We start from the raw sequence: 12700 nt of genomic DNA on the forward strand, positions 1-12700 counted from the left end.
GGATCTCCAGCACACAGATATACCTTTTGAACTTTTCCACACCTGACTCTGTGATGGCCTTTTTTTTTTTTTTTTTTTTGTACCAGGGATTGAACTCGGGACCTTGTGCTTGTGAGACAGGCAGCAGAACCACTGAGCTAAATCCCTGGCCCTGTGGTGGCCATTTTAACCCAATCATGTAAATTATTATATATCTTTATATCTTGGATTAAATCTATTTCTCTAGTAGGCACAGACTGATACAGATTTTGGTACTGGGAGTGGCTCTAGAGAAACAGAATTATAAAGATAAAATTCTTTAATGGCATCAGTGGTTCTGACAGTTGGCTCTCTAAATTTGTGAGACCTCTGAAGATACCATTGTCTCCCCTTTCTAGTGCTGTGTGGAAATACTGATAGTTCTTGATATGAACTGCTTAAAGTAATACTCAGTGTAGATCCATTTGATTATCCCAATTCAGCACTTGTGAGATATGAGGAATTTAGCAACTCCACATATGAAACTTTCAAATATTTTTGGCAGAGTGGGAAATATACTAATGATGGCTAGTTGCTGTTAATATCTCTAGACAAACTAGTGAATTAAAATAATAAGCTCAAAACATCCATAGTAAATCTAAAGTCTTCTTAACTATGAGGACAAATTAATAAAGGAAAAAAAGGAGCTCAAAGATTTGAATTCCCAGCTTCAGACACATATAAAGAATTTTAAAGTTTCTAAGTGTTTCCTGAAAGAGAATCTCCTTTCCTTTAGCTGCAGGGCTGAGATTGCTGAAACCAAAACATAAGCCTTCATAATTCAATTGACTGAAATACATCATAAATTTAATTTTCAGCCTCAAAGGGTATCTAAAGTAAAGGTGAAGGTGCTGATCAGAAAAGAATGGGATTCCATAAACTAGGATGGAGATGTTTGGTAGGATCCTGACAAGGTTGAGAATGTTGAGCTCCTAGAATCTAATGAGATTATTTTGCCAGAGGATTTATGGGATTTCCCCAACCACAGTGGCAGAGGCATCCCCACTCCCATCCTTGTGGTGTTAGCCTTTCCTCATATACCTGAGGAAACCAATCCAGTATTGACTAAAAATGATAATGCAGACACTTCTCAGGACCTACCTTCATCACCCACTTTTGCTTCTAGTCCTATAACCAGGCTCAAATCACAGAAGGCTCCTAAGGATGAGGCACATAATGTGACTCATGAGGAGGTCCACTATTCTCCCAAAGAACATCTTGAATTTTCAACTTTTATAACTAGAGACCTGATGAGCAAGTGTGGGAATGGATTTTATGGGTGTGTAATAATGGTGACAAAACCACACCTGAAGCAGGCTGAGTTTGACAGTATGGGACCAGTAAACAGGGATTCTGAATTTAATATTGCAGCTCATGAAGTGAAACAAAGGTGTTAATAGTTTATTTGACTGGTTGGCAGAAGTATGGATCAGAAGATAGCCCACTCTGAATGAATTAGAGATGCCTGATATTCCATAGTTTACTGTTGATGAGGGGATTTGGAATCTTAAGGAAATGGGAATGTTGGAGTGGATTTGTCATGTTAAACCTAATCCTTCACACTGGGGTGATCCAGAAAAAGTAACCTCTAACATTTTGAGAAACAAATTCATGAGGGGAACACTGGCATCCCTGAAAAGCCCTGTTGTTGCTCTTCTCTGTATGCTAGAACTTACCATGGGGACCATGGTTACACCACTGGGAAACTTAACAGCAATGGTTAATTGGATCCCAGAGTGTCAGGGATCAAGTGGCACCACTTAGTCACCAAAGGCAAAGTGCATGTACTTACTGTAATGGACAGCAGAAGCAGAACAATGATCGGAATGTTTTGACATGTGCAAAACTATGGTGTTGGCAGATTAGCCATGGTGTTCCCAAAAGTGAAATACATAGGAAGCCCATAAAGTTTTTACTAGATTATATTTATATAATAAAAAAAATTTAAGGGCTAATGAACAGAAACCTACTTCAAATCATAGTAACAGGGAATTATGGCCTCTCAACCAGTTCCCAGATTTGAGCCAATTTACAGATCCAGAACACCTTGAATGAGGGGGAGGCTCAGTCCCTTTGAGGAAGGACCCTGGTGCACCTCCAAAAATTTATATGGTCATCCTCTCTCCTATCTCGTCCCAAAGGGACCTATGGCCTTTTTCCAGGGTAAACGTACCTTGGGGAAAGGGAAATGATCAGACACTTTGAGGATCATTTGACACTAGTTCTGAACTAACACTGATTCCAGGGGATCTAAAACATCGTTGTGGCCCTCCAGTAATAGTGGGGGCCTATGGAAGTCAGGTGATCAATGGCATTTTAGCAAAAGTCATATTCACAGTGAGTCCAGTAGGTCCTCAAATCCATTGTGTAGTCATTCCCTCTCTTCCAGAATGCAAAATTGGGATAGGTATACTTAGTACATGGCAGAATCCTCACACTGGTTCCCTAACCTGTAGTATGATGGCTATTGTGGTTGGAAATGCCAAATGGAAGCCATTAGAGTTGCCTTTATTGGTAAAATAGTAAACCAAAAAACAATATCACCTCCCTAGAGGAATTGCCAAGATTAGTGACACTATCAAGGAATTGAAGAATACAGGGGTGGTGGTCCCCACCACATCTCTATTTATTTCTCCAATTGGGCTTGCACACACACAAAAAAATGGAGTCTTGTAAAATGATGGTAGATTACCATAAACTGAAGCAAGTGATTACTCCAATTGCAGCTGCTGTACCAAATGTGTTTTCTTTATTAGCAGATTAACACACCTCCTAGCACCTACTGATTTGGCAAATGCCTTTTTCTCCACATCTATTCATAAGGCCCTCAGAAACAATTTTCTTTCAGCCAGTAAGGCCAGCAATAAACCTTTACTGTTCTACCTCAGTGTTACATTAACTCTACAACTGTGTGTCACAATGTATTTTGCAGGGAATTTGATCAAGTTTCTTTCCCAAGAATATCACACTGTTCCATTACATTGATAATATTATGGTGATTGGATCAAGTGAGCAGGACATAGCAACCACTACTGTGGATTTGTTAGTAAATCATTTGTGAGCCAAAAGATGGGAAATAAACCCAACTAAAATTCAAGGTCCTTCTACATCCATGAAATTTCTAGGAGTCCAGTGGTGAGGGACATGTGAAGATGTCTCTCCTAAGACAAAAGACAATTTGTTGTATCTGGCTCCCCCTTATAACCAAAGAAGAGGTACAATGCCTAGTTGGTCTATTTGGAATTTGGAGGCAACACATTCTTCACTTAGGTGTTTTACTCCAGCCCATTTACTGAGTGATTCAGAAAGCTGCTAGTTTTGAGTGGAGCCTAGAACAAGAGAAGGTTCTGCAACAGGTCCAGGCTATTGTCCAGGCTAATCTGCCACTGAGACCATATGATCCAGCAGAGTCAATGGTACTTGAAATGTCAGCGGTAGGAAAGGATGCTGTTAGGAGTCTCTGGCAGGCCCCCAAAAGGTGAATTGAAATGGAGGCCTTTAGGATTTTGGAGCAAGACTCTGCTATCATCTGCAGACTATACTTGCTCTGAAAAAGAGGTCCAGTCCTGCTACTAGGCCTTAGTTGAAACTGATTGCTTGACACCAGATTACCATACCACTTGAGTTGTCCATCATGAGCTGGGAATTATTTGTTCCACCAAGTCATAAAGTTGGATGTGCACAGCAACAGTACATCATTAAATGGAAATGGTACTATGTGATTGAGCCAGAGCAGGTCCAGATGGCACAAGTAGGATACATGAAGAAGTTTCCCAGATGCCCATAGCTCCTAGTCCTGCCTTCTGTCTTCCATAATGCACTTATGGCCTCATGGGATGTACCATATGATCAGCTGTCAGAAGAAGAGAAGGCTAGGGCCTGGTTTATGGATGGTTCTGCAAGTTATGCAAGCACCACTAACAAGTTGATAGCTGCTTGTAGTGAAGGGAAATCTTGACAGTGGCCCAAACTTCAGGCAATGCACCTGCTAGTGCATTTTGCCTACAAGGAAAGATGGCCAGATGTGCAACTGTATACTGATTTATGGGCTGTAGCCAGTGGCCTGGCTGGATGATCAGGAACTTGGAAGGAGCATGACTGGAAAACTGGTAACAAAGATATTTGGGGAAGAAGTATGTGTACAGACCTCTCCATATGGGCAAGGGATGTAAAAACATTTGTATCCCATGTAAATACTCACCCAAAAGTGACTTCAGCAGAAGAGGACTTTAACAATCAATTGTATAGGATTATCTGTTCTATAGATAGCAGTCAACTTCTTTCTTAAGCCCCTCATCATTGCCCAATGGGTTCATGAACAGAGACGTCATGGTGGCAGGGATGAAGATTGTGCATGGACTCAGCAACATGGACTCCCACTCACCAAGGTTAATCTGACTATAGCTACTACTGAATCCCCAATATGCCAGCAGCAGAGCAACACTGAGTCTCCAATATGGCACCATTCCCTGGGGTGAACTCCTTGTGACCAGGTAGCAGGTTGATTATATTGGATCACTTTCTTCATGGAAAGGCCAGCACTTTGGCCTTACTAGCATAGACACTTATTCTGGTTATGGATTTTCCTTCCCTATATGTAATGCTTTTGCCAAAACTACTAGCTGTAGACTTACAGAATTCCTAATTCACCATCATAAATTCCACACAGCACTGTCTCTCACCAAAGAAGACATTTTATAGCCAAATAAATGAGGCAATAGGCTCATGCTTACAGAATTCTCTGGTCTTACCATGTTCCCCACCATCCAGAAGTAGTTGGATTGATAGCAAGATAAAATGGTCTTTTGAAGACAGTTATTGCCCCAGCTAGGTGACAATAGATTGAAGGGCTGGGACAAGATTCTTCAGAAGGCTGTACAACCTTTGAATTAGCATCCACTATACAGTGCTGTGTCTCTCGTAGCCAGGATTCACATATTCAGTGGAAGTGGGAATGGAAGTGGAAATGTACCACTCACAGTTACCTCCAGTCATCCACTATCAGAATTTTTGCTTCCTGTTCCCATGACCTTATGACCCGCTGGCTTAGAAGTCTTAGTTCCAGAGAGGGGAAGGCTTGAGCCAAGAAGGACAACAGTAATACCTTTGAACAGGAAGCTAAGACTCCTGCTGGTCATTTTAGTCTCCTAGTACCTTTGAGTAAACAAACTAAAAAAGGAGTTATGATCTTTGCAAAGGTGGTTGATCCAAACTATCAAAGGGAGATTGGACTATTACTCCACAATGGGAGACAGGAAGAATATACTTGGAATGGAGGAAATCCTTTAGGGTGCCTCCTAGAATTACCATGCCTTGTTATTATGGTCAATGGGAAACTACTACAACCCAGGTAGACTGACAAGTGGTCCAGAACATTCAGTGCTGAAGGTATGGGTCACCTCACCAGGGAAAGAATCAAGACCTGCTGAGGTGCTTGTTACAGACAATACCAGCTAAGACAGTTACAGAATCAAGGATTGTAAATGTAATAGTTCTCTCCTAATATGTTTCCTGTGTAATATAATATTGATAGACTTAATATTTGTTCTTAAGTATTGTTAAACCTATGTTATAATATTTAAGTTAAAAAATGTTAGGAATATGCATTACACAAAGAAAACTTGCCTTGTATTCTGAGAAGAGAATCAGTCCATTTCCATTTGTAAACAGAATAGTTATAATACGTTAGGTTTAATTATGAACTTGTCTTTCTATCTAGAGACTATAGTTGAAGGAAATGTGTCTGGTTGTCAAGTTGATGAGGGGTTGATTAAGATAATTAACTGATTGTGTCAGTAAGCAAGATTGATTAAGAAATACCCAACTAAATTGGATCAGCATGGTCCTGGGTGTTACTGAGAAAATGTACTGAAGACAGAAGATCCACCCTGGGTAGGCTTGTCACCTGAATGAAATAAAAGGGAAACTAGAAAGGAAAGTTCATCTCTCTTTTTTTTTTTTTGTACCATGGATCGAACTCAGGACCTTGTGCTTGTGAGACAGGCAGCAGAATCACTGAGCTAAATTCCCGGTCTCATCTCTGTTTCTTCAGAGGAGCTCCAGTCTTCATTTTTACTCTTCAGCCTTCCAGCACAGACCATTCAGCCTTCCATTTCTCAGACCTTTCAGCCTTCTGATTTAGACTCACATGAGACACTACAGTGAGTTCCAGGTCTTTGACTGGATCCTTCAGATCTCCAGTGCACAGACAGCCCTTTTGCACCTTTCCATACCTGATTCTGCAGGTGGCCATTGTAAGCCAATCTTGAACATTTTTATAAATTTGTATATGTTGCCTTAAAATTGTTTCTCTAGTAAATGCTGACTGATACAAGTTTTAAAATTAGAAAACTAGGAGTCCTTCCTGGTGTCTTACTAACTCACTAACAGTAACATATACATATATATATCCACACATATATCTCACACAATATAGATTAGAATTAGTCCAGTCATTTTATCTCCAGGTTATTGTTCATATTCTACACATTTGTCTCCATAAACACTACACTATCCATGTTTCTAAGCTATAATCACCCCTCATCTGACAAATCCTAGAGCCATCTCCCTATTCACTCTTTTGCTTAACTTTATTCTATTCTTCACATACATGCCAGTATAAACTTTGTGAAGTATCGGTTGAATAGTCTCAACCCCATGACTTCCTATTGAATTTATAATTAAATATATATGCCTTCATTTCTCCCACAGGTTTTGAATTATTAATATCTCTTCAATCTCATCATAGGCTCCTCTCTTTATGATTCACCACACTTTAGCCATGTGAAATTCTTTCAGTTTATAGAAGTTGCTAAGCATTTCCCTGCCAAATATAAAAGAGTCTCCATTTTCTTCTAACCACTAGTTTTTGCCTAATTATTTCTCTTTCTATAGGTTACAACCTAAAATTACCTTCTCAGAAAGCTTTTCTTTGACCTGTTGTGACCTTTCATATGGCAGGTTAGCATATTTTAAATATTATGTTATAGTAAAAGCAATCCCCTTAATGTAATTAGAACCCACATTATGAGTCCTGATGCTCCAAAAATTCAAAACTCAAATTTTCAGCACTATTGCAGATGGACTAAAGCCCTATATCAGTGATATGGCAGTCATTTGTACCAGAGTTAACCTTGTGTGAGAAGGGCAAACATGAAGAATTAGTCTCTAAAATGCCCCTAAAGTCTTGTGTTCAGGGAGGGGGCCTGATCAAATGAGGTAGATCCCTAGGGGTGTAGCATAGAAGGTTATGTTCTTTTCTCCAGTTCATGCTTTCTCTCTGCTTCCTGGCTGTCATACAGTGAATAGCTTTTTTCCACCAACCCATTCTGCTATGCTGTTTCTGCCTTGGAGCCAGTCAACCATTAACTGAATCAAATGAAACTTTGACCCAAAAGAAACCTCTACTCCTTTATGTTGCAGATGTTGGCTATTTTGTCCTACAGATAGAAAAGTGAACACTTCAGCATTCAGGAATCAGGTGACAGAGGTGACTAGCTAATTTAGACCGTAATGGTGGAGATTTGGAAATCCTGAGCTTTATTTGTGGGGTGGGCTTTGTGAAAACTATTATTTTGGAGCCAGGTGGTGGTGGCTATGCACCTTTTGCCAGGGCAGCCATCTGTAGTATGGTTGCACATTAATCTTGATTCCCCAATTTTCCCAAAGAGTGAGTCATTTGTTACATGCTAACAAATTCATTTTCTACTGGAACAAACTATAATAGATTTCATTGTTTATAATAAAGCCTAAAGTATATCATCTCCCAATGTGAAACACAGTCTCTATATTAATACTCTTGTTGCTTCCTTCACTGCCTTAGCACAACTTGAGTATGAGTGTGGATATGCATGGTTTGCCTTATCTATGAGATTATATGCTTTTTTAAAAGTAGGGTGTTTGTATTTTTTCATTTGGCACTGAATAACATGATTCTTATTCATTTACTCCACAAACTTTATGGAATCTTTTCTGTTGGTAGACTCTGAAAAGCACTAAGAATAAAGAATCAGTAATATGTGATGACTGCTCCCAAAATGTTTACATCTTTGTTGGAGACACAAAATAGTTTTCTTCAGAATATTTTTATTAGTACATGTTTGTAGTACATAATGATTACATTCATGATGAGGAATTAGTACATGTATATAATACATTTAATTCTTTTTATATTCCCTTCATCTCTCTGCCCTCCTGGCTGCATTTTTGCTATGCTCCTTCCCCTCCCATCCACTTCTCCATCCCCCTACTATCTTTTATTTTTATATTTATTTATATTTTACATTTTTCATATGAGAGAAACCATGCAATATTTAAGCTTGTTTGATTTATCTCACATAACATTATAGTCTTAAGGAGCATTCCTTTTCCTTTAAATGACTTGTTTATTCTTCTTTATGGCAGAGTAATACTGTATTATGTATAAATACCACATTTGCTGTATATATTCATTTCTTTATGAACATATGTAGGCAGCTTCCAAGATCTAGCTATTGTGAGTTGTGCGTTGTAAACATGGGTATGCTTGTGTCACTGAAATATTGTGTCTTTAACTATTTAGAAGATACCTAGGAGGGGAATAGTTGGGACAATTTGAATTTCTGTTTTAGTTTTCTGAGGAATCTCCATACTGATTTCTATAAAGGTTTTACTAGTTTACATTCCCACCAACCATGAAAAAAGATTCCTCCCCCCACTACAACCTTGCCAGAATTTGTTATCATTTGATTTATTGATGATAGGGGAACCTCAATATTATTATGATTTGAATTTCTCTAATGTAACAGAGATGTTGAACATATTGTTCATGTATTTATTGGCCGTTTATATTTCTTCTTCTGATAAGTGTCTGTACATTTTATTTGCCCATTTTTTGATTGGATCTTTTATTTCAGGAGTGTTTTATTGTTTTGAATTCTTTATATATTTTGGCATTAGTTCTCTATTCAAGGAATAACTGACAAAACTTTTTCCCATTCTGTAGGTTGTCTCCTCACTCAGTTGTTTCCTTTTCTGTGAGGTTTGTTTGTTTTTTAACTTGATTTGATCCCATTTGTTGATGCTTTGTGCCATCTCTTGTGCAATTGGGATTACGTTCAGAAAAGACCTTGCCTATGCCTGTGTTCAAGAGTTTTAACCTTATTTATTTTCCAGCAGAGTATTTCCATTTTTATTTTAGTTTAGTACATAGTGAGAGATATGAGTCTAGATTCAATATTTTTCATGTAGATAGCTGGTTTTCACAGCACCATTTATTTAGAGGCTATCTTTATTCAGCATGAGTTTTTGGTCCTTTTGGCAAAGATCAGGCAGCTATATGTGCTTGAAGTTGTTTTTGCAAACTCTATTCTGTTCCATTGATCCACATGTCTGTTTTGTGCCAATACCAAGCTTTTTTTTCTTTCATTAAGTTTATTGGTACATTTTAGGTATACAATTGGATGACATTTATCATTGGGACTTTGTACCATTACATGATATATCTTGATTCTTATTTTTTTCCCATTCCCCTGCCCTCCCTTGAATCCCCCCACTGCTCCCTACTTACAAAGACTTTGTTTCCAATCACTGTTAATTTCTAATGAAACATGAAGTCAGGAATTGTGATTCCTCCTACCTTGCTTTTGTTGTCCAGGATTGTTTGCTATTCTGAATTTATTCTGGTTTTATATGAATTGTATGTTGGTTTTCTTTAGTTTGTGAAGTATTGGTGTTTTGATTGGGATTACATTAAATCTATTTTTCAGTTTTGGGAGTATTCCATTTTGACTATAATGGTTCTGTCTATTCAGACGTAGGGAGTATCTTTCCTATATCTTCTTCAATTTCCTTTTTCAGAGCGCTGTAGTGTTTGTGGTAGAGGTGTTTCATTTCTTAATTAGGTTAATTCCTAAACATTTAATTTTTCTTGATGCTATTTTTAAAGAAACTGTTTCCTCTAATTTCTTTCACAGTGAATTAATTATTGGCGTACAAAAATGCTATAGATTTTCACACACTGAATGAACCTTGCTACACTACTAAATTTGATTATTAGTTCTAGGGTTCTTTTGGTGGAATTTTTTAAATAATGTCATCTGCAAAAAAAATGATAATTTGACAGCTTCCTCTTATGTACATATCCCTTTTATTTCTCTTACTTGACTGATCTGGGTAATATTTCAAGAACTATATTGAATAATAGTGGTGATAGTGGACATTCTTGTCTTATTTCTGATCTTAGAGGAAAACCTTTCAGCTTCTCCCCATTTAATATGATGTTGGCTGTTGGTTTGTCATAAATGGCTTTTATCAGCTTAAAATAAGGTCCTTCTTTACCTAGTTTTTCAGAGTTTTTACAATGAATGATGCTGAATTTTGTCAAAAGGGTTTTGTGCATTGAGACAATCATGTGGTTTCATTTGTCCTTGCTTCTGTTTATTTAATATTAAGTTATTAATTTGAATATTGGAACCATCCCTTGTCCTTGTGATGATTTCTACTTGGTCATTATATATGTTTTTTTTTTTTTGAGACAGGGTCTTCCTTTGTAGTTTAAGCTGGCCCTCAACTCAATATGTAGCCCAGGCTGGCCTCAAACTCATGGTGATCCCCCTGCCTCAGCCTCCTAAGAGCTGGGGTTACAGACATGTGCCACCATGGCTGGCCATTGTGTATGATCTTTTTGATGATTTTTTGCATTCTGTTTGCCGGTATCTTGTTAAGGATTTCTGTGTCAATGGTTATTAAACAGATTGTCTGTAGTTCTCTTTTTTGGTTGGGCTTTTTTCTGATTTTGGAATCAGGTAATGTTAGCTTCCAGTAATGACATTGGGAGTAGTGATTTCCTTTTTCAATTTTACTGAAAAGTTTGAGGGACATTGGTATTAGTTCTTATAAAATTTTTGAGTGACTCCACTGGGATTTTAACTTTTCTTAGTTGGTAGATTTTAATTACTTCTTCAATTTTATTGCCTGATATTGGATTATTTAAGGTTTTGATATCTTCTTAGTTCAGCTTTGGCAGTCCATACATATCTAGGAACCTATCCATTTCTTCTTAATTTCCATTTTATTAGAGTACAGGTTCTCAAAGTAGTTATTAATATCTTCTGGATTTCAGCAATCTGTTGTGATTTCACCTTTTTTATTTCTAATTGCATTGTTTTAGGGGTTGCTTTTCTTTTTTGGAATGGGGTTTGCCTATTTTGTTTAAGAATCAGCTCTTAGATTCCTTGATTCTTTGTATCTTTCATTAATTTCTTTTCTGATCCTTATAATTTCTTTTCTTGTATTACCTTTGGATTTGGATTTTTCTTGTTTTTCTAGGACCTTGAGGTGCCTTATTAAGTTATTCATTTGGGATCAATCTATTTTGCCCATGTGGATGATCTCAGCTATAATTTTCTGTCTTTGGACTCCTTCCATTGTGTCCCACAGGTGCCAGTATGTTGTATTGGCATTACCATTTGATTCTAGGAACTAAGTTATTCCTTAATTTTTTCTTTGATACACTGATTATTCAGGAGGGAATTGTTTAATTCCCATGTCTTTGCATAATTTTGCTGGTTTCTTTGGCCATTGGTTTCTAGTTTCATTGCCATATGATCTGATAACAGGTATGGGATAACTGCAATTTTTTCATGGCATATTTTTGGATAAAGTCCCATGTGTTTCTAAGAAGAATGTATACTCTATTGTTGAGTAGAACACTCTGTAGATATCTATTAAGTTCATCTATTTGAAGGTTTGGTTCAACTTTATTTCTTTGTTCATTTTTTTTGTCTACTTGACCTGTCTATATGTGAGAGTGGGGTATTGAGGTCCCCCATTATAATTATTTTGGTGTTTATCTGAAGTTTAAAAAGGAAAAGTTTATTTTGGCTCACATTTCAGTCCATAGTTTTCTCCAAGGCAGGGGAATGTGCCAGATGGACATAGCAGAGGAGAAACAGTTCATAGTGTGGCAGACAGGAACAAGGAAGTTCTTAAGGCAGGAGGGTTCTATATATGTACAGAGTCTGCCAAAAACATGTATACACATTTAAGGAAAATAAAAACATATAAATATTTTAATACTAAATTTATTGAGGTATTATGAGATACAAGTTATGTTTGGCCTCTACAATTACAAGAGGTGCTCAAAGTGATGGCCATTATCTTCCAGACATTTATTAGTATAACCAACTGCTGCTTGGGTAACTTTGGTCATTGAGATTGCCGAATATGTATTTTCAATTTCTTCTCTAAAGGCTGGCAGTGTAGTGAGTTTTCTTGGTATATAACATCTTCTAGGGTCCCCTATACAAGGGAAACACCATCTGTTGAAGAAACATCATACTAATTAGTGTGTATACATTTTTTGGTGGACTCTGCCAGGCCATACCCACAGAGATCCACTTCCTCCCACCAGATTTCACCTCTCAACATCACACCCAGCTATAAACTCATCAGTCCAGTATCACACATCCATGATTCAGACACCTCCATAAAGCCTCACTTATGAGCCCATGAAGTTTTGGGGGGAGATCTAGATATAAGCCATAACAATAAATATGTTTATAATTTCTGTCTCTTCTTTTGAATTGTTCCCTGAACCAAAATGTAGTCATCTTCTTTGCCTCTTCTGATTAGTTTTGGCCTGAAGGGCATTTTGTCTGAAATTAGCAGACCCTTGCTTTTATCCAGGTTCCTTTTGCATGGA

The 12700-nt window shown here is 37.6% G+C and overlaps 1 long non-coding RNA gene across 1 annotated transcript in view; it reads right to left on the reverse strand.

Annotated features, from left to right (window-relative positions):
• Positions 1-12064: 12064 nt before the first annotated feature.
• Positions 12065-12700, reverse strand: part of LOC110344520 (uncharacterized) — a 35511-nt gene continuing 34875 nt past the window's right edge. The window contains exon 2 of the long non-coding RNA XR_002387127.2: positions 12065-12317. This is a non-coding gene — a long non-coding RNA (uncharacterized LOC110344520). The remainder of the gene's footprint in view (positions 12318-12700) is intronic.

The sequence above is a fragment of the Heterocephalus glaber genome, unplaced genomic scaffold (genome assembly GCF_053883595.1).
Source record: "Heterocephalus glaber isolate CG9 unplaced genomic scaffold, H.glaber_assembly_v1.0 deba00000122, whole genome shotgun sequence".
Classification (NCBI taxonomy): Eukaryota; Metazoa; Chordata; class Mammalia; order Rodentia; family Bathyergidae; genus Heterocephalus; species Heterocephalus glaber.